At 41.1% G+C, this 25,047-nt stretch overlaps 1 long non-coding RNA gene and 2 other non-coding genes across 3 annotated transcripts; all 3 read right to left on the reverse strand.

Annotated features, from left to right (window-relative positions):
- Window positions 1-296: 296 nt before the first annotated feature.
- On the reverse strand, window positions 297-400 carry LOC120696272. The gene has a single exon (XR_005684051.1). It is a non-coding gene; the product is annotated as a small nucleolar RNA R71 (small nucleolar RNA).
- A 10,942-nt stretch (window positions 401-11,342) lies between these two features.
- LOC120696276 lies at window positions 11,343-11,444 on the reverse strand. The gene has a single exon (XR_005684054.1). It is a non-coding gene; the product is annotated as a small nucleolar RNA R71 (small nucleolar RNA).
- A 7,540-nt stretch (window positions 11,445-18,984) lies between these two features.
- Window positions 18,985-20,446, reverse strand: LOC120671324. Its single transcript, XR_005673585.1, has 2 exons — window positions 20,271-20,446; window positions 18,985-19,115 (listed from the first exon to the last, which is right to left on the reverse strand). It is a non-coding gene; the product is annotated as an uncharacterized LOC120671324 (long non-coding RNA).
- Window positions 20,447-25,047: the final 4,601 nt, after the last annotated feature.

A 25,047-nucleotide genomic window follows, 5' to 3' on the forward strand; every position in this document is an offset into this window, starting at 1 on the left:
ATGTCGGGGACGTGAACTTCGAGCTCAAATCAAGCCTCATCAACACGGTGCAGGCTAGCCCATTCTGTGGCAAGCCGAATGAGGACGCAAATGCACATTTGCAGAATTTTCTGGAGCTCTGCGACACCGTTGTCATACGGGGTGTCGCCGCCGATGTTGTCAAGCTTCGTCTGTTTCCCTTTTCCCTCCTGGGAAAGGTGAAATAGTGGTTTTATAAAGGAAAGGACATCGACACCTGGGTTAAATGCTCCAAAGCGTTCCTCGCAAAATTCTTCCCGCTGGGCAAAACAAATGCCCTGCGCGGGAAAATTTCAAGTTTCTAGCAGACGCAGATGGAATCCATCCCAGAAGCTTGGGAGAGGCTGCAGGAATACATCCTAGCCTATCCTCATCACGGCATGGACAAGTGGCTGGTCCTACAAAGCTTCTACAACGGGCTCACAACGACATCTCGAGCCAATATTGATGCAGCTGCTAGAGGAGCCTTCCTCAACCTGACCATAGCCAAATCCAAAGCATTGGTCGAGAAGATGGTCTCCAATTAGGGGTGGAGCGATGAACGACTCCAACCCCGCACCAAGGGCATGCATACCGTCAAGGAGACGGATATGATCGTTGCCAAATTGGACCTCCTACTGAAGCATCTCGGCGAAAGGGCCGAATTCAAGAAGCATAGAGAAAACTATGCTCGTGCCATGGAATCGCACTTCACGTGCGAAGTCTGTGGTAATGATGGACACTCGGGGAACGACTGCCTCAGAACCTGTGAAGACTGCGCCTACCTCAACAACAACAACGGGTACCGTCCACAACAAGGAGGCCAGGGGTGGAACCAGCCACATCCACCTTTTCAGGGAGGTAATAACTACAATCCTTCTTATAATTTGAATTTCAATTCAAACCAACCTCCCTTGAGAGAACTTGTTCTTGGCCAAGTTAAAATCAACAAAAATATAAATAAAAAGCTTTTGGCCAATGACAAATCCCTAGAAAGTTTAAATGTCAAGCTTGAAACTTTGTCTTCAACTCTTAAAAACCAGTTAAGTTTCAACAAAATGATCGAAACACAGCTTGCACAAATTGATGCTGCTTTACCTGCTGTTGAGAGCGGGGAGATCCCGGGGCAACTTGAGTCTCCCATTGAAAATGTCAGCATGGTGTCTACCGGACAGAGTAACTCGTCCCGGAGGCCACCATGCAGGTAGGTACTATTTGAGGCAGAACCACCTGAATTATCCCGGCTCAAGTGCACTGTCCATCACCCTAAAGGCAACACCGGCTCAAACACACTTCAAACGGAACAATTCTTAGTCTGTCGGGTAACATCCCGATACAACCACCGGTTCTCGGATCGAACAAGCATACCCCACACGATGGCGAGTCCAGAGATATTACAACCATACATATTTTACAACACAGGCATAGCATTTATTACATCAAGTTCAAAGTACTTAATACAGATACAAACTTAGTAAAACATTATACAAGACATAAGTTTAAGTTCAGAGTTTAAAGCAGCGGAAAGAAAACACGACAGCTACAACACATCGCAAAAGGACACCAAGCTATCCCAAGCAAGGTATCACTCGTCGGGGTCATTGCCGGTCGAAGACCGATCCCACTCTACGGACCAACCAGGAGGCAAAGAGCAAGGCCAAGACAGACTAGCGATCTGGTCCTCAAAACCCATACCTGAAAAAGGTTTCAACAGCATGGCTGAGTATTCTAATACTCAGCAAGACTTAACCATCAACGGATATACTTAGTCCACCTAGCTAGACTATGCAGGGCTTTGTAGGCTCTGGTTTTTCTTTTGCTGAAAAGCAATAAAGAGTAGGTCCTTAATTTCACATTTTAGCTTTCAATATTCTAGTTGATTAACCATTCTATGTAAGCAACTACTCCTATTCAACCATGGTAGAACTTTAAGCAAATATCAAGATTGATCATAATAATGTTACTCTTATTACTCTGTGTGGCAAAGGGATCAAGCAGTCCCAAACCGTGAGAAGCGAACGATTCGAATCGAAATTTGTTGACCTGGCCAGGCAGACCTAACACACACGTTTGGAACACCGTAGGGTCGTTCCCAAACAACCGTTGACCTTTCATTCCGGCTTGTGGATAGGGTCACTCTCCCTGACTACAGGGCACCAACTTCCTCCCTGCACCTGTGGTGTTGCGCAACATAAACATAAATAAAACCTATCTCTAAGAGAGAGTGAAAGGTATATCCACTCCCCGATCCGATCGGCTACTAGGCTTATCGCGTACCATATTTACGGCATGTGGCTAGTACGTTCAAAAACTTAACCACCGCTACCACACACCGCGACCTTAGCAGAATTTATCAACACAAACGGGGTCTCACCCAAGGTCATGATATCGAACACGACCCCGTCCGTCGTCCTTATATTGATAGCAGAAAGTAAACAAGCAATTCCTATAGAGCTCGCGAGTGACAGGCAATCACTCGACTTTTACCGGTCCTATAAGCTTAGCAATTATTCGAACTCAGGTCTAGTGTTCAGTACATAGGTTCCTAGGATCATGCATCTAGGGTTTCAATTCAAATCCTAAGAACTGTAAATGCACAAGTAAGTAATAACGATAAATTGTAATAGTTTGAAATATGGGTTATGTCCGGGGCTTGCCTTCGCGGTAGTCGCTAGCTAAAACAGCCTTGGGCTCTTCCGAACTTTGGTCCGAGTCTTCAGTTAGTATGGTGGCGTTCAGCTGGGCTTCTTGATCACCTTCTTCGGACTCCGGGATCAACTCGTACGTCCCGTCAGCTAGATCGCTCGTATCTATATGTGATGCAAGAACAATATTATAAACATACACACGAGGTGAAGAAACTGCAGTCTAACAATCAGCAAACAAACTTAACACATGGGCAGTCATTTATGGAGTAGTTAATTAACATCTATTACTCCACAGAACAACATGATCAACTTCACAAAAGAACTACACTATCTTCATAAAGCAAGTGGTAGTTGTTTCCTATAGCAAATAAAACATGGTTTGCTAATAAATCAACAAATCAGTACTCAAACAACAAGAAATTCAGAAAAAATTACTCTAAACAGAAGGTATACAGAGTAATTACTCCTGAAAAATTCATACCATTTCATGCAGCTATTTAATCAGAATAAAACATTTACTCAGGCAGCACCTAGAAAAAGATTAAATTCTACAGTACAAACCACAACATTTATAAAGCTCAAAATTTCTCTGAACATGATTCAAATACTTTTGAACGTCCTATAAATTTTTTAGAATTTATTTAGTCACAAAACAGAATTAATAATTTTGACAAAACTAAACCACATATGATAAAGCTAATTATTACAGGAAGTTCTATAATGTTTCTAGTTCTAAAATTTTACAAAAATGGATATATGACAAAAATAGAGTTACATAAAACTTCTCATAATTTTCTAAGCAAGAAAACTATTTATCACAATTAAAGCCTACTTACTAAGCATTAAATCAAAGATATAGTTAGACAGCTCTAAAATTTTCCAAACATGGGTAACAGCAAAGTTGTAGTGACATATAAGCATGGAAAAAAGTTTCACACTCAGAACTTAAACATTTCTACCAGCACAAATAAATTATCTAAACTAGTAGATTTAGGAATCTTGAAACTTTGAGCTAGTTAATGATGTCAAAAAGGTTTCAAATTTTTACCATGCACTAATAACACTGTGATACACAAGCAAACCAAAGCTCACATGAAATTACTGAGTAGAACTCCTAGAACAATTAAAGCCTAATTATTCAATTCTTTCTCTTGGATTAAAATACAGACCAAAACTGAAGATGTGCATGTAACAAAACTTGTAGTTCTTGTAACAAGGATTCAAAAACATTTGGGTTTGTATTTTTCTGATTTTTCTACAAATTTTTAGGTATTTTCAAAGTTGAGCCTAGAAACAAAAGGAAAAGATCTGAGAACTTGCAGAGAGGTCCTTAGAATTCTAAAAGTATTTGCAGGGAAGCCCCTGGCCGGAGTCAGAGCGAGGGGAGGGGGTTGACCGGCCGAATCCCGGTGAGGCTCGTCGCCGGCGGCGAGGGTGGAGAGGCGTGGGAGCAAGAGGAAGTCAAGGCGCACCTAATGGTGTGCTTGGACGGGTCTGGGATGGTCGGAGCGAGGTGGTCCACTGAGAGCAGGGCAACGGCGGTGGAGAAGAACAGCGGTCAGAGCTCGGGAAACGGCGGCGAGGTTGCTCCGGTGGAGAATAGGTGACGAGGAGGGGTCGGTGAGCTGCGCAAGGTCAAGGCGGAGCTATTGGTGGGGTCAGCGCGGGCGGAGGTGATCTGGAGGTGCGGGGCGACGGTGAGCTTCGAGCTCGCCGGCGTTTGGGCGGGAGGCGGCGATGTTCTGGGGGTTCTGAGCAGGGAGCGGGTGAGGCAAGGAGGGGAAAATGAAACAGGATTGCTCCTGGTACTGAGGCGTGCACGAGTTGGGGAGCTGAGGCTTTGTAGCGAGCTGTCCACGGCGACGGCGAGGTGGCGGCCGCGAAGCTCGTCGGGGTGGCATGGCGAGGGGAGGAGGAGTCCAGCGCTGAGAGGAGTGGGTCCAGGAGGTCGCGGGGGTGCTGCGTGGGGCGGTGGGGAAGCAGGAGCTGGCCTGCGGCCCTCCTCGGCGGCGGGCAGCGCTGAACTGCGCCAGCGGCGGTGAAGCAGAGAGGGAGAGAGGTGGAAGAAGAAGGGTGGATCTATTTGCAAAATCAGAAAATTCCAGGGACCCTACTGTAAATCAATAATAACTTTTAAACTAGGGCTCAATTGAAAAAGTGCCCAACATGAAAGTTGTTCAACTTTTCAAAATCTACAACTTTTATGTTGTGCAAAAATTGATTTGACCAAAGGTAAAAGAGTTATTTTGAAAACATAGGAAGGATTTTGAATTTAATGAACTTTTGTCTTTTCCATTGCAACTTCAGTTTAATTTCAAACTAAAAAGCAAAATTTTCTGCCATGTAATGATTACACTAGATTTTACACATAAACCCTCCATAAAAGCAATATTTGCTCTCCCTATTCAAACTAAACTATAGAAAGGACCCTGCAATAAATCATATTTACACAACTACCCTTTTATTTTTACAATAAGATTCTTTTTCAAGCAAATTAAGCACATGATGCATAAAATAAATACAATTCTACTGTGCAGACACCTAGGGTGTCACACTATCCCCCAAGGAACGACGTTTGGGATGGCATGGTTGCAGCGGTGCAAGAGGATCCAGGGGTCCCCATGATCAGCTGCTCGATCTACATCAAACACTTCGAGCGATGCCTATGAGATCTGGGGGCAAGCGTGAATATAATGCCCAAGGTAATATATGAAGCACTTGAATATCCTGCTCTTTCCCCAACAACTATGCTCGTACAGCTTGCAGATTCAACCATTCGGTATCCCGAAGGGATAGCCGAACACGTTTTCGTATGAGTACGAGACTCCTTCGTCCTTACCGACTTTGTGGTAATGGATATGGAGGGCGACCTCGGAGTCAACCTCGTACTTGGGCGACCTTTTCTAAGGTCTGCCAAGGCAAGAATCAATGTCGGAAAGGGAGAAATTTGTTTCCGTGTCGGAAGGGAGGATATGTTTTTCAGGTTCAAGAAGAGGGAAGAGCAGCGCTTCATGATCCAACAAGACAGTGAAGGGCAAGCACTCTGGGGTGCACCAGAACCCCAGCAAGAGCAACGACCCTCCGCACCTAAAAGAAAGAAGAAGGAAAAGAAGGTGTGGCGGAAGGTCGAGAGTTCGCCCTTGTCCAGTTCTCCAGGACGAGCCGACGAATGGTAAGAACGATGGAGAAAAGTCGTGCACGTCAGACTTTAAACGACGCGCCCTTGCCAAAGGTAAATTGGTATTTATCTCATATTTGCTTTCTCCGCTTTTCAACCTTTTCTTTGCACCTTATTTGTTTTTCTCCACTGCATGTTTGAAATTTTCAAAATTGTTTTCTACATGCTGGAATTTTTCTAGCACTTTTCCCTTTTTACAAAAAGACCAAAAATATTTTTTGAGTTTTAAAATCCTTTGGGAAAAATAATTTGGACATCTTTTCGAGCAAACTTTTGGCTGTGCACCATATTTTCGAAGTTTATGACTGTTGAGGAATCACCTGGCCAAAGGGGGGGCACCAGGGGGCCCACCCTGGGGCCGGCCGACCCAGGGCCAACGGCTACCTGACCGTTGTGCCTGGCTATTCCTCGGGTGCACTCGCCTAGTTTCCTTCAAATAGAGGCCGAGAGAGGGGTGATGAGCTCTCATGCTCACTCTCTCCACTCTCACTCCCTCTCACACATTCTTGCTCGGGTTTCCTTTGGATTTTGGCTCAAGTTTGATTGCAAGAACACTCACTCTCTCAATTCTTTGCTGCAAGATTGATCACATAATTGGAGGAACAACTTTCGGGTAAGAGTTTCGTTTTATTTCACTAACGTAACCCGAATCGAGTTATTCTTGTTCGTTCTTGTTGCAAGCATGAGAGGTGCAGGACGGAAAATTTCCGGAGCTCTCAAGAGGATGACGAGGTTGGGCTCGTCCCGTTCATAGGGCAAGTCGAGCTCTCATCATTCCCCCGAACCTGCACCAACACCGACCACGATGGACTATGAGCAAGACGAACAAGAAGAACTGTTCAAGGAGCAAGCTGAAGAACCGCAAGCCGAGGACATGGAAATAGATGAAGATGATGCACCGTACCTCGACTTGCAAGACGACCGCGAGCGTCAAGCCTACACCATGATCAAGAATCGAAGCTTTGGTCATACCAGAGCCTTCGATCCGGACCTTCTCGAGAAAACAGGTATGGACGTTGACTTCGCTCGTGTTTGGCATGCGGTTGGATGGGATGGTTTTGTGCCCGTTGAGGAGAATGGTTCTTGTCTCCTCACCATCCAGTTTCTTTGCACTCTTCGGGAGGTGGACGATGGTGTTTCTTTCTGACTTTTTGGAGTTGAACGCTATTTTAATTGGAGAAATTTTTGTCACCTCCTTGGTTTTAGCGTGTGCTTGCCAGTTTCCCTTGCAAAAGCTTGTCGCGGTTTTGATCGACATGAGTTTTGGAGTTTGATTTCGGGTCAAGTTGTTCATGGCAAGTTTGCACCTTGGTGCAATGACATTCAAAACCCGACTCTTCGTTTGATGCACAAGTGGGTGGCTATCACTCTCTTTCCAAGAGATGATCCACGACCAGTGCGCAACGATGAGTTGATGATATTATACGCTATGGTCAACAACATCCAAATCTCCCCCACACAAGCAATGGTTAAGCAATGGCTCACAAATTTTCGGATGACGGGTCCTATTGAATGCACTTCTTTGGTTACCCGCATCACATCAAACATGGGAATCTTAGATGGGAACCCCATTCCCTTCATTGAGGAGCCCCGTGTTATGATCGATGAGGTGTACTTGGTTCAAGGCCACACGCACAAGAAAGGCCCGGATGACTCCTTGATTTTCTTTTCGCTTGGTTATGCAAATGAAATCCCGTTGCCAAACGCGGGGTATCATTTGTATAATTGTCGTTCGCTAACCATCCCTCATGTTCCACAAGAGGAGAGCCATCGGCATAGTATTTCTGGTCTTCCTGGCGGGGTTACAAGAAGCAGGGCCAGAAGGGAGGAGTTCATGCAGCAGCAACCTCAGCCTCAACCACAGCAATATGAGGCTGGAGGTTCGTCATGGCAGAGTGCCAGCTCCACCGAGTGGGCACGGCAAGCCTCAGGGCACCGGTCCACCAGTCCAGCTCTAGTGGTCCCCCGCGACGTACAGCTTCATCCAGAGGCTTCGCCACTCTGACTCGGCAAATGGGCGAGCTGAACGTGCGCACCACCAACATCGATAAGTCGCTGGGCCAACGCATCGACTCAACACAGAACTGGCAGCGATACACAGGCTAGAGGATCCGCAACATGGAGCAGCAACAACAGCAATCCCAGGTGGAGTGGAGGGCCTACTACCGTTGGGCTGGGTTTAACCCCAACCAACAGCAGTGAGCCTGAAGCTTAGCTTGGAGGAGGACCCCCATAAGAGGTATCTTGTATCAAACTCTATCTTTACTGTTTTTCAAAACCTTGCATGAAACCAAACTAAAATTTGCAAAATTCTGAAAATCCATAAAAATTTGCATAACTAAAATTAAATAAAAATTGACAAAACCTTTAAAAACCCAAAAAAAATATTTACTTGATTTCCAGTATGTGTAGTAAGCATGTGTAGTTTTTCATTGTTGAGATGGTGAATAGTTGCTCTGTTAGTTCCTTTCATATGCCTAGTTACAACCTTGTGCTCTCCCTAAGTTCTGAGTTTGGTGGCTAGATGTTCAAACCTTAAGCTTGAAACTTGTGGGTAGCGAAAAGCAGAATTCGAATCTAGGTTGTTGTGGGTTATGATATGGCTGAAAAGAGTTGCTATGATCTTCTCCTAAGTGATGCTTGATATCCGGAGTATTTCTTTTCAAAAATACAAAAATAGAATAAAGTTCCTCGGTGATATGCAATTCCTATCCAGAGCCATATGAGTTACAAGTTTGAAAAGCCTTATCTACATATGCAACTTGTCTTCTCATTAAGCTTTGTCAAATTGTTGTGACCCTTTGTGAGAATCACTTCATACGCCCATGATCAAGATCACATACACGTCCACTCACATGCTATACTTCTACACCTGGAAGATAGCAAGTACATCCCCCATTCATCCACAAATAAAACTCCATGTTGTACCATGTTTATCTCTCTCCAAAATTATCATCATGATGTATGGGCTATACAAAAAAAAAAGATGCATACCCAAAGAAGGTATGCCACATGCCCACAAGGAATGTCAAAAAAAAAGAAAGAGATAAAAGATGCATACCCAAAGAAGGTGTGCCACACACCCACAAGGTGTGTCAAAAAAAAAGGAGAAAAAGAAAATATAGCCCATACCAAAAATATTACAAGGGAGAGAGAAATCATATAAAGGAGTTTCATCCACCATCCACCAAAAAAAATATCCACACACTTGCACATCTTGATCAAGACTTATGACTTGTTTCTCCTTTGGATCTGGTCTTTGACTTAGCAAAATATGAGAAGCAAGTTTGCCATTATCCTCCATACCTACAGATCCACCAAAAAGAGCCATTAGAAGTAGGATGGAAAAACAAAGGCACACAAAAAGGCCTTGGTGAAGAATGAAATACATTTGAGCGATCCGAGAGATCACCTGAGGAACTACAATATTTCTTTTCAAAAACTTTATAAAAAACTCCAGATTGACGGTTGAACAAAGGAGTGGTAAGTGGTACTCTACAAGCCATTCTGACCCTCAACCGCCAAAGATGATGCTATAAGCCCCACAGGAGTAAGGTAAAAGGTGCAAACAAGGCCAACTTATTCAGAATAAAGGTAAGAACACTAGGTTGTGCCTTGGGCATAAGTCAGGAATGCGACATTGTAGCAACTCCTGATCAACAACCGAAGTCTAAAACTTTGCTCGGGACGAGCAAAGGGCTAGCTTGGGGGAGTTGTTGACAGTGCTTAAGTGCCATTTTCACCCGTCAACTATACTCAATAATAAAGGAAAACTACATGCCTTACTCATATATTTGTATCACTAACCTCGCTCCACGGTTGTTTTCGAGTATTGTACATTTCAGATGAGCAGGAGCGGAATAAGACGAAAACACCCAGCAGACGCCATACAACTACACAGAATATCGCATCCGGTGTCACACCCTTACAAAGAGGGCCCACATGTCAGAGGAAACAGGGCCTCCATGCAAGATGCACTAGAGGATAAGGATAAGGATCAAAGAATATACCATCCAGCAGAAGATCAGGCCGAGAGGCTGCCAGGTGGGGTCGGCCGACCCCCTGGGTCAGCCGAACCTGGCCTGGTTCCCGTCCAGGTGCACTTCGAGGAGGAGTGGCTGCCAAGGCACCTGATCACCTTCCATATATGTGTTGGCGGAAAACCGACCTCCAAGTAGTATAAATAGGGCCTCTCCCCCCCTCTCAACACACACACACTTCATTCCATTCCCTCCAAGAGGGCTCTATTCTCTCTTGCTCTCTTAACTAGGTAGTGGAGCTAGGCTAGTTCTCTTTAGCGAGCAAGTCGTCCTCGGGGTCGCTGAGCAATCCTCGGCTCCTGGTATGGCTTTGTATCCAACTTGTCAGACTTCTATTCATAATATAGAGTTCTGCCATGGTTGCTTTACTATCTTAATAGTTTATCAATCCATGCTTAGATCATTCATAAGTTATGCTACGGTCTTGGTTAGGCCAGATGATCCGGGTACAGATAGAGGTTCGTTGTGCTTTCGGGCTTGCTCTAGTGTTTTACTCGTCCATCCGAAGGGTGGGAGACCTGGGGGCACTAGAGTAGTGACTTCATACACGAGCATGGTGCTCGGGTATACGGGATCCTTCGGATATGACCGTGCTTCACGGTGTGACTGGGGTAGACGGCAGGTGGTGACAGCCCTGTCCGACCGGCGTAACAGTGGTGTTACGTTTAGCGTACTCCCCGACGTTCGGGTTCGGTGTAGGAGTTCATGCAAAGAGGTAATGGAACTGGACTTTCTCCAGTGCAGGACCTTCTCCCCGCTATCCCATTTTCCTGGCACCTACAGTCCTAACCATGATCTAACATGACCCCAGCTTTGGATAGAAGCACTAGGACACCTAATCTAGCCTAAGCTCCAGTTGACTTGATGTAGGATAGAGTAGTACCTTGTTTTATAGTTTCTCTCCTTTATTCCTTCCTCTTGGAGTGTGGATGTGTGTTGTGTCACATTACCCTTGCTTATTCTTTATTTGTACTTACCCTGTTAGAGCATTGCCTATTACTTGAGGCACAATGTCATGGTTAATGTTGAGTACAATACCTTTGCCGCTGTCGTCCTTTGGGACACAAATAAATGACGATACCCTTACTCTCCGGGTGAAATGCTACAACGGTATATCCGTGCGCTTGCGGATCCATCTGTAATCGTATTGATTATACCACAAGAGTGGCACCCCTTGGGTGCAGTTGCTAGAATGGGTTCGGCACAATCATTTCTAGTGATTGCACTAAGGACCGCCAACAGGCATTTCTGGTGCCGTTGCTGGGAATTAACCATTCCTAGTGATTGCGCTAAGAAATGTCAATAGTAGCATAATCAACCCAAAAGGCACTACGATGGATAATATTCGTCTTCGACTGTTCCCATTCTCTCTGCTTGGGAAAGCAAAGACGTGGCTCTACACCTTCAAGGAAGAATTCGACACTTGGGATGCGTACTCCAATGCTTTTCTAGTCAAGTATTTTCCGGTGAGCAAAACCAATGCTCTTCGGAATAGAATTTCCAGTTTTCAACAACTCCAGGACGAATGGAAGCCTGGGAACGTTTTCTGGAGTACACAGCAGCATGCCCACACCACGGCATGGAAGAATGGCTTATCATTCAGAACTTCTTCCATGGCCTGAACCAACGATCGCAAGATCACTTGGACGCAGCAGCAGGAGGAGCATTCCTCTCCCTCGATGTTGCAGGAGCTAGAGTGCTCATCGACAAGGTTGCTTCCAACCAGAGTTGGAAGGAAGATAGGCAGCCGGCCCATGCAAAAGAAATACATGAAATTGACAGTGTCAATATGCTGACAGCCAAGATGGATCTCCTCATGAAAAAGCTGGAATCTCTGCACCAGGAGGTTAACCCGACTGAGCCTCAGATGACATGTGAGAAATGTGGCAATACTGGACACTCAGGCAAATCTTGCCCATTCACTCAAGAGGACGAGAACTCCATTGGGAACAACACTCCCAATGACTCAGACTGTCATTCTCAGCAAGGTTGGAATTCTAAGCCCAACCTCCCCTTCGGCCAACAACAAGGTAACAATTTTAATAACTGTTTTCAGCCCTCGCTTAAAGACTTCATGTACGGCCAAAAACAAATCAATGACAACATTAGTGAGAAATTTCTCGCTAATGATAAATTTTTGAATCTTTGGCTATGCAACTAGATGGATTTAACTCTGTTATTAAAAATCAGTTGAGTTTCAATAAATTGATAGAATCTAAAGTAACTTAACTGGCCTGATCCTGTCGTAACCATAACACGAGGGAGCTTCCCGAGCAACCGGGAGTGAACCCGAAAGAAAGTGCGAATGCGGTAACTGTGCAAGCAAGACAATCAGCACAGAGACCACATCTTCCGCAGGATGCAGGTACACGGCGGAAGACCGTAACCGCTAGGAATATCGATGCTGAAGACGGGGTGCTGGAGGAGGCCGAAAAATCCAACACCATTGCTACCCAGGAAGACCCCGTGGAAACCCCTAGAACTTCACGGGACTGTCACGATACAACCGCCTTACCGTTTCTAGAGCAGAAAAGGAGGCCGGTGCCCGACGAGCAATTCGGCAAGTTCGTCGAGGTAATCAAGAAGCTCTATGGCAACATACCACTTCTTGATACTATGCAGGTTCCCACGTACGCCAAGTATCTCAAGGATATCCTTGGCAACAAGAGGGTCCGGCCAACCACCGAGGTCATGCAGCTTACAGATGAGTGTAGCACAGCTATTCTCAACCCCCTCCTGGAGAAAAAGAAGAAACCAGGATGCCCCACCATCACATGTTCCATCGGATCTCAACACTTTAAACACACTCTTTGCGATCTGCGAGCAAGCATCAGCGTCATGCCAAAGGTAGTTTATGATAAACTTAACCATCATGTGCTTGCTCCTACTGCCATGTGTTTGCAGCTAGCAAAATCGGTTCGTCATCTCGCGGGGATCGCCAAGGATATTCCGGTGAAAATACGGAATTTCTTTGCTCGATATGGAAGTTGACACCAAGATCCCTCTCATATTGGGGAGGTCATTCTTGAGTATGACAACCGCACACATTGATGCAGGAGTAGGAGTAATCCAACTCAACATCAATGGGCAGAAGGAGAGATTCGGCTTCAGACCGAAGGATGAACAATTCTCACAGATCTAAAGTTTCAACCGGAAGGAATCCGTGAAAGAGCTGGAGAAGCCCTATACCCCATCTAACTCTACCCTTATCGAATTCGTCGAGAATCTTCGAACTCGAGAGGAGATCAAGGTGTATAAACCACGTAACGCGAAGCGGAATATCCGACGTAAGAAATTTCTAGAATTTGGGAAGAAAGAGATCGAAGTAACTCTGCATATGGCAGAAGAAAGCGTCGCCACCAACGTCTCCATCAGGTGACGACGACCAAACCCAAGGTATGGATAGTCTCGCTCAGGACGAAAAACTCGAGCCTTGCCATGAGGTACGTGGTAGTTATCCATTCCTGCATTGGCATATAGGACCGTTCATCTTTTTTCATAAGTTTTCCCCTCCACATCATGGCATGTTTAAATTCCCGCAAATGCATTCTTTCAATTCTGCATTGCATACAAAAAAGAAAGAGAAAAAAAATCGGCCAAGATGGTAGACGTACTGAGCTTTATTCAACTTTGAGGGAATGCCAATATATCCAGTTAAATCATCTAATCTGTTCTTTCATCTTGTGTCCTTAATATATATATATATATATATATATATATATATATATATATATATATATATATATATATATATATATATATATATATATATATATATATATATATATATATATATATATATATATATATATATATATATATATATATATATATATAAGCTCCCGAATGGGCCGGACAGAGAAGAGGAGAGAAGACACCGAGCCTAATACTCAGAGCGCATCCGCCACCACTCCACCTAATTAGTAGCCATCTCACTCCCATTGTAATATAGAAATAAGGGAGAAGCTGTAACCGCCCTTCGCCTGTAAGGTAATCCACGGTTGTGTAAGTGCTAGGGGTTTCCCAAAAGGGAAAGCCGTATGTAAGTTTGCTTTGTGGAAATGGATTAAGCTTTCCTGTGAATTTCCCTGCTTTCCTTTGAGCTCGTGCACACGGGGTGATGTCTTTACGCTAGGGACCCTAGAGGAGAAACCTCTGCGTTGAGTTGCTCTCGTTTAGCCCATGGAGAGGCGTCTGAGAGAGCCTGTGTCCGCAGAGAAGTGTTCCCTTCGGGTGGAACTGCCTGGGGAGATGGTAGGGCCTGAGTCCTGTGTAAGCGTGGCCGGGGTTAGTTCGGGAGAAGACCGGGTAGGCCTGGTTCTGAAGCAAGCCAGCGATGCATGCGGTGAGTACCGAGTAGGATTTACACAAGCATAAGACACTCCACCGGCTGAAATTTTGGTTTCGCCAACCTGCCAAGATCCTGAGAATCACGCATACCATACTCTGCATATTCACTAATCACGTGCAAATAATCACGCACCCGTTCATCATCCACAAGAGGTCGCTATCGTTCAATAGTCGGTGCCTGAATATTAGCTGTGAAATATTACTCTGCTAATTACCCGCATAATAATCACGCACCACCCACGCAAGTCGCTATCGTAGAATAGTGTAGAATTTGGGTGCCTGAGCCACTCGCTGGTGAGTGCTCGTGCACTGTTTATTTTCTCAATTAAGAGTTAAGCGCACACTTAGCCAATTTATATTGCCAGAATACTGCTGCGAATAGTAGCGTGAAAGCGACGCGCTGCTCGCTGAGTTGCTAAGTGCTCTCTAATTATTTCCAAGAACAGTGCATAAAGGGGAGACCTCCTGAAGTGGTTCATCCACCTTGTGAGTGGGATTCTCCTATTCATATTCGGAATTTGAATAGTACCTGATATTTTGAATAGTGCCACAAATTTGAATAGTAACTGCTGAATTTGAATAGTGCTGTGAATAGTAACTCGTGATTTTGAATTTGCAATTTGAATTTTCGTATTTTTTTCCGCTTGTTCCCCGCGTTCGCCCTCGATTACTGGTATTAGAGCCGAGGTTACAAAATTTGAATTTAAGGGAATTTGTGATATATTTTAGAGTACAAGAATCAGTAGAATATCTCAGTTGAGTTTAAAATGGAAGCTTTAGAAAATGAAATTAAGCAGTACGAATTTAAACTAAGTAAAATTCCTGATGAATATAATACTTCTATGCTATGTGAATGGTCTGCTATTAGAGAAAAAGAAATTTATTTCATTAGAAAGATAGCTTATTTAAAAAAATATCTAAAGAAAGAGAGCTAAATGATAAGAAATATTAAGCGTCAGTTGTGATAAAGAAGTGGAAAGATGAGTCAATCCCAAAAGATGTGCAGAATCATAAAGCAAAAAGTGATCCAGACACTCATAAAGGTAATATTATGATAAATAATGTGTTAAAAGAAGACAGACAACCAGAGTTGATGATTAAGCTTTTAGAAAGTTATGAAGATGAAGAAAATAATGCCCAACAATACGGAGACTTTATAGACTCTCTAGATGATGAAAGTTTATATAATCTGGATAATGCTATGGATGCATTAGAAATAAATAGTGAAAGAATTAATACCTTAGAGGAGGTTAAAACTGAATTAATGGATCAAGGAAATTGTGATCATGATTTGATTCAAGAAAGAGGTGACTATAATATTAAATGTGCTTTCTGCATTTATTATCCTAGTCAAGAAAATAGATTTACTTGTAGTATATGCTTAAAGCAAGCATGTGCTTCATGCTTAAAAGCTGGAAATCAAAGATGGAGACTGGAAGTAGAATTAGAAGAAGAAGATAAATTATTAACAAGAAGAGTTAGAAATTTAGAAAATAGAATAAATAGTTTAGAAGTGGAACTAGAAGAACTAAAAAGTAAGTTAGAACCCAGTGAGGTACAAAAGGCTGATAAGAATATTGAGTTAAAGGACCAGACGATAATAAACAACAAAGATAATAGTACCATACAGTTAAAGGATGCTATAATAAACTTTGGTAGCAAATATATAGTCAAATTGCCATTTAAAGAAAATGTAGGAATAAGAATACCTGTGAAGGTAAAATTAACACCTACTATCACTTACAAAATTTTAGCATTAGTTGATACTGGCTGTACTAAAAATATTATGCATGATAAATATTTTGCGAGATGCCCAGAAATAGTTTATACAATATATCAAGAAAAGGCAGATATATCCACTGACATGTCTGGAATAAAGAAGTTTCATAATCAGTTAGCCTACAATATTGAGGTACAAATAAATAATACTAAATATATTATGGATGAGATTACAATAAGAGACCTATCTATGATACATGATGATATGATCTTAGGACTAAGGTTTTTACAATTCTCGTTGCAAACAACGATCATACATGAGCAAGGAATTACATTTATTCCTTATCAAGATAATATCCCATACATAACAGAAGTACGTAAGACTATAAGTACCAATACCGGAAAGTCCAATTTAGAACTCCAAGGAGCTGATGATAATGACCTTGATGATCATACAGACGAGGAGTTAGGTGAAAATATAGAAGAGTTTCATATGGCAAACTCATGTATAGAATGTATTAGTTTACAATCTTTTGCACCCAATTGGTATAGAGATATAAAATCTAAAAAAAATATAGATAAAATTGTGCAAAGATTAGAAGATATTCAAATAATTGGAGAAATACCAATGAAATATTGGGATAAGAATGGTATTGTGTGTAAAATTAATATAATAAATCCTAACTATATAATTAAGACAAGTCCTATTGAAGCTACACCTAAGGATATAGAAGAATTCAAGATGCATATTGAAGAGCTACTAAAATTAAGAGCCATAAGAGAAAGCAAAAGCCCTCATAGGTCAGCTGCATTTATAGTAAGAAATCATGCAGAAATAGTTAGAGGAAAATCAAGAATGGTTATTAATTATAAAAGATTGAATGATAACACTATAGATGATGGTTATAACATCCCTAATAAGCAAGAATGGATTAATAGAATACAAGGAAGTAAATATTTCTCAAAGTTTGATTTAAAAGCTGGGTTTTGGCAAGTAAAGATGGCAGAAGAATCAATAGAGTGGACAGCTTTTACGTGTCCTCAAGGCCATTTTGAGTGGCTTGTTATGCCTTTAGGATTAAAGAATGCCCCTGCTTTATTTCAAAGAAAGATGCAGAATATCTTTAATGAAAACCAAGAATTTATACTGGTCTACATTGATGATTTGTTAATCTTTTCAAAATCCTATAAAGAACATATAGCTCATTTAGAAATATTTTTTAGAAAGGTAGAGCAGCATGGATTAATACTTTCTAAAAAGAAAATGGAAATATGCAAAGAAAAGATAAATTTTTTGGGTCATGAAATTGGGGAAGGAAAAATTTATTTACAAGATCATATTGCAAAGAAAATTTTACAGTTTCCTGATGTTATGAATGACAAGAAGACATTGCAACAGTTTTTAGGAATAGTAAATTATGCTAGAAATTATATTGAAAACTTAGCCAAGTTGGCTGGACCATTGTATGCAAAGTTAAGAAAAAATGGGCAGAAGCATTTTAATTCTGAAGATATAAGATTAGTAAGAGTTATAAAAGAAAAGGTCAAAGAATTAAAACCTTTAGAATTACCTTTAGATGACTATTATTTTATAATAGAGACAGATGCATCTGAAATAGGATGGGGAGCTATATTAAAACAAAAGCCGAACAAGTACTCTCCAAAAACAGAAGAAAGAATATGTAGGTACGCTTCAGGAAAATATAAGTTAAAGGCTATAAATAACACTGATAGAGAAATATTAGCTGTAATAAATGCAATAAATGCTTTTAGATTATATTTAGGATTCAAAGAGTTCACAGTAAGGACAGACTGTGAAGCTATATGTAAATATCATAATAAAGTCAATAGTAAGAAAAGTTCAACTAGGAGATGGGTTTTATTTGAAGATATCATTACAGGAAATGGTTATAAAGTAATCTTCGAGCATATAAAAGGTAAAGATAATACCTTGCCTGATATATTTTCACGATCATCTATTTTGCAGGAATGAAGAGAGGAATGAGTCCTACTGGTGGTGAAAGTTTCAGCTTTGGAACTGAAAACAGATTGAGAATCTTTCCACCAAATACTTATAAATTTAAGCCTAAAGACCATATTGTCTTAGATGAAATACAAGAATGTGTTTTAGATAATTTTTGGTTCCAATATAATAATAATAAGAGAGATGATAGAGGTTATATGCTTGCAATATTAAATAGTTTAGCTGAATATTTTCATATGATCAACGGGAAGATATAGCCAAAAGATCCATCTAGCAATATAGAAAAGAAACCCATATATGTCATATATAGGGGAAAGACACCAGGAATATATGTAACTTTTGAAGAAGTTATAGCCCAGCAAATAGAAAGAGAAAAAGATGGAGGAATATCATGGAAAAAATATCTAGATATTGATCAAGCCCTATCATATGCAAGAAATATTTTAGGAATAAATTATTTCCTAGAGCCTGCAGCAAAAGAATATATTCAAAAATACAGAAAGGCAAATGAGGTAAAGACAAACTTGCCTGGAATAAATATAAGAGAAGATGGACCTTCAAGAATACCCACATATAAGGATGCTATAAAAAAGAAGCATCAAATGAAGAATATGTTGAAAAGAAGATCAAAGAAAGGCTAGATTCAATAATTCCTCAATTAAAGAAAGATATAAAAGAAGAAATATGGCAAGAAGTGAAGCATGAAATAAAGGAAAATTTTGATGCCATAAAGAAGGACTATGAAGAAAATATAAAGAAGGATTATGAATCAAAAATGAATATGCCAATATCTGATGATGATATGCTGGATATTCGTGGTCATGGGCAGCAACAAGAGTATTAAGAATTATATATTATGAAAATTAAATATGTGTTAATACTTAAGATACCTATCTGTGTTGATAAGGAGTTATCAACAATTTCGCCGTGGGATAAGGATAAGCATGCTAGAGTGTTTGCTTGATGTTTGCGACATCAATCATTCGGGCGTGGAAGACTATACACCGAATATATTCTCGAATATATCCAGAGAATATCACGTGAAGGAAGTGGACAATGCAAAAGGAATAAACAGTAATATCAACAGTGAGTTCTACTGTAGCCAGTACAATTATTGAAGGCAGCGTTATCGTCCAGCTGTCCAGGCAACAGTAAAGAAGGATAATTGAAGACACCGGGTGTCCAGCGCTTCCTTAAGCCTGAAGGCTCCTCCCGTCTATAAAAGGAGAAGCCAGACGCATGCAACGGACCATGGGCCGGACAGAGAAGAGGAGAGAAGACACCGAGCCTAATACTCAGAGCGCATCCGCCACCACTCCACCTAATTAGTAGCCATCTCAGTCCCATTGTAATATAGAAATAAGGGAGAAGCTGTAACCGCCCTTCGCCTGTAAGGTAATCCACGGTTGTGTAGGTGCTTGGGGTTTCCCAAAAGGGAAAGCCGTATGTAAGTTTGCTTTGTGGAAATGGATTAAGCTTTCCTGTGAATTTCCCTACTTTCCTTTGAGCTCGTGCACACGGGGTGATGTCTTTACGCTAGGGACCCTAGAGGAGAAACCTCTACGTTGAGTTGCTCTCGTTTAGACAATGGAGAGGCGTCTGAGAGAGCCTGTGTCCGCAGAGAAGTGTTCCCTTCGGGTGGAACTGCCTGGGGAGACGGTAGGGCCTGAGTCCTGTGTAAGCGTGGCCGGGGTTAGTTCGGGAGAAGACCGGGTAGGCCTGGTTCTGAAGCAAGCCAGCGATGCATGCGGTGAGTACCGAGTAGGATTTACACAAGCATAAGACACTCCACCGGCTGAAATTTTGGTTTCGCCAACCTGCCAAGATCCTGAGAATCACGCATACCATACTCTGCATATTCACTAATCACGTGCAAATAATCACGCACCCGTTCATCATCCACAAGAGGTCGCTATCGTTCAATAGTCAGTGCCTGAATATTAGCTGTGAAATATTACTCTGCTAATTACCCGCATAATAATCACGCACCACCCACGCAAGTCGCTATCATAGAATAGTGTAGAATTTGGGTGCCTGAGCCACTCGCTGGTGAGTGCTCGTGCACTGTTTATTTTCTTAATTAAGAGTTAAGCGCACACTTAGCCAATTTATATTGCCAGAATACTGCTGCGAATAGTAGCGTGAAAGCGACGCGCTGCTCGCTGAGTTGCTAAGTGCTCTCTAATTATTTCCAAGAACAGTGCATAAAGAGGAGACCTCCTGAAGTGGTTCATCCACCTTGTGAGTGGGATTCTCCTATTCATATTCAGAATTTGAATAGTACCTGATATTTTGAATAGTGCCACGAATTTGAATAGTAACTGCTGAATTTGAATAGTGCCGTGAATAGTAACCTGAAGGCTCCTCCCGTCTATAAAAGGAGAAGCCAGACGCATGCAACGGACCATGGGCCGGACAGAGAAGAGGAGAGAAGACACCAAGCCTAATACTCAGAGCGCATCCGCCACCACTCCACCTAATTAGTAGCCATCTCACTCCCATTGTAATATAGAAATAAGGGAGAAGTTGTAACCGCCCTTCGCCTCTACGGTAATCCACGGTTGTGTAAGTGCTTGGGGTTTCCCGAAAGAGAAAGCCGTAAGTAAGTTTGCTTTGTGGAAATGGATTAAGCTTTCCTGTGAATTTCCCTGCTTTCCTTGAGCTCGTGCACACGGGGTGATGTCTTTACGCTAGGGACCCTAGAGGAGAAACCTCTACGTTGAGTTGCTCTCGTTTAGCCCATGGAGAGGCGTCTGAGAGAGCCTGTGTCCGCAGAGAAGTGTTCCCTTCGGGTGGAACTGCCTGGGGAGACGGTAGGGCCTGAGTCCTGTGTAAGCGTGGCCGGGGTTAGTTCGGGAGAAGACCGGGTAGGCCTGGTTCTGAAGCAAGCCAGCGATGCATGCGGTGAGTACCGAGTAGGATTTACACAAGCATAAGACACTCCACCGGCTGAAATTTTGGTTTCGCCAACCTGCCAAGATCCTGAGAATCACGCATACCATACTCTGCATATTCACTAATCACGTGCAAATAATCACGCACCCGTTCATCATCCACAAGAGGTCGCTATCGTTCAATAGTCAGTGCCTGAATATTAGCTGTGAAATATTACTCTGCTAATTACCCGCATAATAATCACGCACCACCCACGCAAGTCGCTATCGTAGAATAGTGTAGAATTTGGGTGCCTGAGCCACTCGCTGGTGAGTGCTCGTGCACTGTTTATTTTCTTAATTAAGAGTTAAGCGCACACTTAGCCAATTTATATTGCCAGAATACTGCTGCGAATAGTAGCGTGAAAGCGACGCGCTGCTCGCTGAGTTGCTAAGTGCTCTCTAATTATTTCCAAGAACAGTGCATAAAGAGGAGACCTCCTGAAGTGGTTCATCCACCTTGTGAGTGGGATTCTCCTATTCATATTCAGAATTTGAATAGTACCTGATATTTTGAATAGTGCCACGAATTTGAATAGTAACTGCTGAATTTGAATAGTGCCGTGAATAGTAACCTGAAGGCTCCTCCCGTCTATAAAAGGAGAAGCCAGACGCATGCAACGGACCATGGGCCGGGCAGAGAAGAGGAGAGAAGACACCAAGCCTAATACTCAGAGCGCATCCGCCACCACTCCACCTAATTAGTAGCCATCTCACTCCCATTGTAATATAGAAATAAGGGAGAAGTTGTAACCGCCCTTCGCCTCTACGGTAATCCACGGTTGTGTAAGTGCTTGGGGTTTCCCGAAAGAGAAAGCCGTATGTAAGTTTCCACGCCCTTTCGGGAAACCCCAAGCACTTACACAACCGTGGATTACCTTACAGGCGAAGGGCGGTTACAGCTTCTCCCTTATTTCTATATTACAATAGGAGTGAGATGGCTACTAATTAGGTGGAGTGGTGGCGGATGCGCTCTGAGTATTCGGTGTCTTCTCTCCTCTTCTCTGTCCGGCCCATGGTCCGTTGCATGCGTCTGGCTTCTCCTTTTATAGACGGGAGGAGCCTTCAGGCTTAAGGAAGCGCTGGACACCCGGCGTCTTCAATTATCCTTCTTTACTGTTGTCTGGACAGCTGGACGATAACACTGCCTTCAATAATTGTACTGGCTATAGTAGAACTCACTGTTGATATTACTGTTTATTCCTTTTGCATTGTCCACTTCCTTCACGTGATATTCTCCGGATATATTCGAGAATATATTCGGTGTATAGTCTTCCACGCCCGAATGATTGATGTCGCAGACATCAAGCAAACACTCTGGCATGGTTATCCTTATCCCACGGCGAAATTGTTGATAACTCCTTATCAACACAGATAGGTATCTTAAGTATTAACACATATTTAATTTTCATAATATATAATTCTTAATACTCTTGTTGCTGCCCATGACCACGAATATCCAGCATATCATCATCAGATATTGGCATATTCATTTTTGATTCATAATCCTTCTTTATATTTTCTTCATAGTCCTTCTTTATGGCATCAAAATTTTCCTTTATTTCATGCTTCACTTCTTGCCATATTTCTTCTTTTATATCTTTCTTTAATTGAGGAATTATTGAATCTAGCCTTTCTTTGATCTTCTTTTCAACATATTCTTCATTTGATGCTTCTTTTTTTACAGCATCCTTATATGTGGGTATTCTTGAAGGTCCATCTTCTCTTATATTTATTCCAGGCAAGTTTGTCTTTACCTCATTTGTCTTTCTGTATTTTTGAATATATTCTTTTGCTGCAGGCTCTAGGAAATAATTTATTCCTAAAATATTTCTTGCATATGATAGGGCTTGATCAATATCTAGATATTTTTTCCATGATATTCCTCCATCTTTTTCTCTTTCTATTTGCTGGGCTATAACTTCTTCAAAAGTTACATATATTCCTGGTGTCTTTCCCCTATATATGACATATATGGGTTTCTTTTCTATATTGCTAGATGGATCTTTTGGCTGTATCTTCCCGTTGATCATATGAAAATATTCAGCTAAACTATTTAATATTGCAAGCATATAACCTCTATCATCTCTCTTATTATTATATTGGAACCAAAAATTATCTAAAACACATTCTTGTATTTCATCTAAGACAATATGGTCTTTAGGCTTAAATTTATAAGTATTTGGTGGAAAGATTCTCAATCTGTTTTCAGTTCCAAAGCTGAAACTTTCACCACCAGTAGGACTCATTCCTCTCTTCATTCCTGCAAAATAGATGATCGTGAAAATATATCAGGCAAGGTATTATCTTTACCTTTTATATGCTCGAAGATTACTTTATAACCATTTCCTGTAATGATATCTTCAAATAAAACCCATCTCCTAGTTGAACTTTTCTTACTATTGACTTTATTATGATATTTACATATAGCTTCACATTCTGTCCTTACTGTGAACTCTTTGAATCCTAAATATAATCTAAAAGCATTTATTGCATTTATTACAGCTAATATTTCTCTATCAGTGTTATTTATAGCCTTTAACTTATATTTTCCTGAAGCGTACCTACATATTCTTTCTTCTGTTTTTGGAGAGTACTTGTTCGGCTTTTGTTTTAATATAGCTCCCCATCCTATTTCAGATGCATCTGTCTCTATTATAAAATAATAGTCATCTAAAGGTAATTCTAAAGGTTTTAATTCTTTGACCTTTTCTTTTATAACTCTTACTAATCTTATATCTTCAGAATTAAAATGCTTCTGCCCATTTTTTCTTAACTTTGCATACAATGGTCCAGCCAACTTGGCTAAGTTTTCAATATAATTTCTAGCATAATTTACTATTCCTAAAAACTGTTGCAATGTCTTCTTGTCATTCATAACATCAGGAAACTGTAAAATTTTCTTTGCAATATGATCTTGTAAATAAATTTTTCCTTCCCCAATTTCATGACCTAAAAAATTTATCTTTTCTTTGCATATTTCCATTTTCTTTTTAGAAAGTATTAATCCATGCTGCTCTACCTTTCTAAAAAATGTTTCTAAATGAGCTATATGTTCTTTATAGGATTTTGAAAAGATTAACAAATCATCAATGTAGACCAGTATAAATTCTTGGTTTTCATTAAAGATATTCTGCATCTTTCTTTGAAATAAAGCAGGGGCATTCTTTAATCCTAAAGGCATAACAAGCCACTCAAAATGGCCTTGAGGACACGTAAAAGCTGTCCACTCTATTGATTCTTCTGCCATCTTTACTTGCCAAAACCCAGCTTTTAAATCAAACTTTGAGAAATATTTACTTCCTTGTATTCTATTAATCCATTCTTGCTTATTAGGGATGTTATAACCATCATCTATAGTGTTATCATTCAATCTTTTATAATTAATAACCATTCTTGATTTTCCTCTAACTATTTCTGCATGATTTCTTACTATAAATGCAGCTGACCTATGAGGGCTTTTGCTTTCTCTTATGGCTCTTAATTTTAGTAGCTCTTCAATATGCATCTTGAATTCTTCTATATCCTTAGGTGTAGCTTCAATAGGACTTGTCTTAATTATATAGTTAGGATTTATTATATTAATTTTACACACAATACCATTCTTATCCCAATATTTCATTGGTATTTCTCCAATTATTTGAATATCTTCTAATCTTTGCACAATTTTATCTATATTTTTTTAGATTTTATATCTCTATACCAATTGGGTGCAAAAGATTGTAAACTAATACATTCTATACATGAGTTTGCCATATGAAACTCTTCTATATTTTCACCTAACTCCTCGTCTGTATGATCATCAAGGTCATTATCATCAGCTCCTTGGAGTTCTAAATTGGACTTTCCGGTATTGGTACTTATAGTCTTACGTACTTCTGTTATGTATGGGATATTATCTTGATAAGGAATAAATGTAATTCCTTGCTCATGTATGATCGTTGTTTGCAACGAGAATTGTAAAAACCTTAGTCCTAAGATCATATCATCATGTATCATAGATAGGTCTCTTATTGTAATCTCATCCATAATATATTTAGTATTATTTATTTGTACCTCAATATTGTAGGCTAACTGATTATGAAGCTTCTTTATTCCAGACATGTCAGTGGATATATCTGCCTTTTCTTGATCTATTGTATGAACTATTTCTGGGCATCTCGCAAAATATTTATCATGCATAATATTTTTAGTACAG

Source organism: Panicum virgatum, chromosome 2K (genome assembly GCF_016808335.1).
Source record: "Panicum virgatum strain AP13 chromosome 2K, P.virgatum_v5, whole genome shotgun sequence".
NCBI lineage: Eukaryota > Viridiplantae > Streptophyta > Magnoliopsida > Poales > Poaceae > Panicum > Panicum virgatum.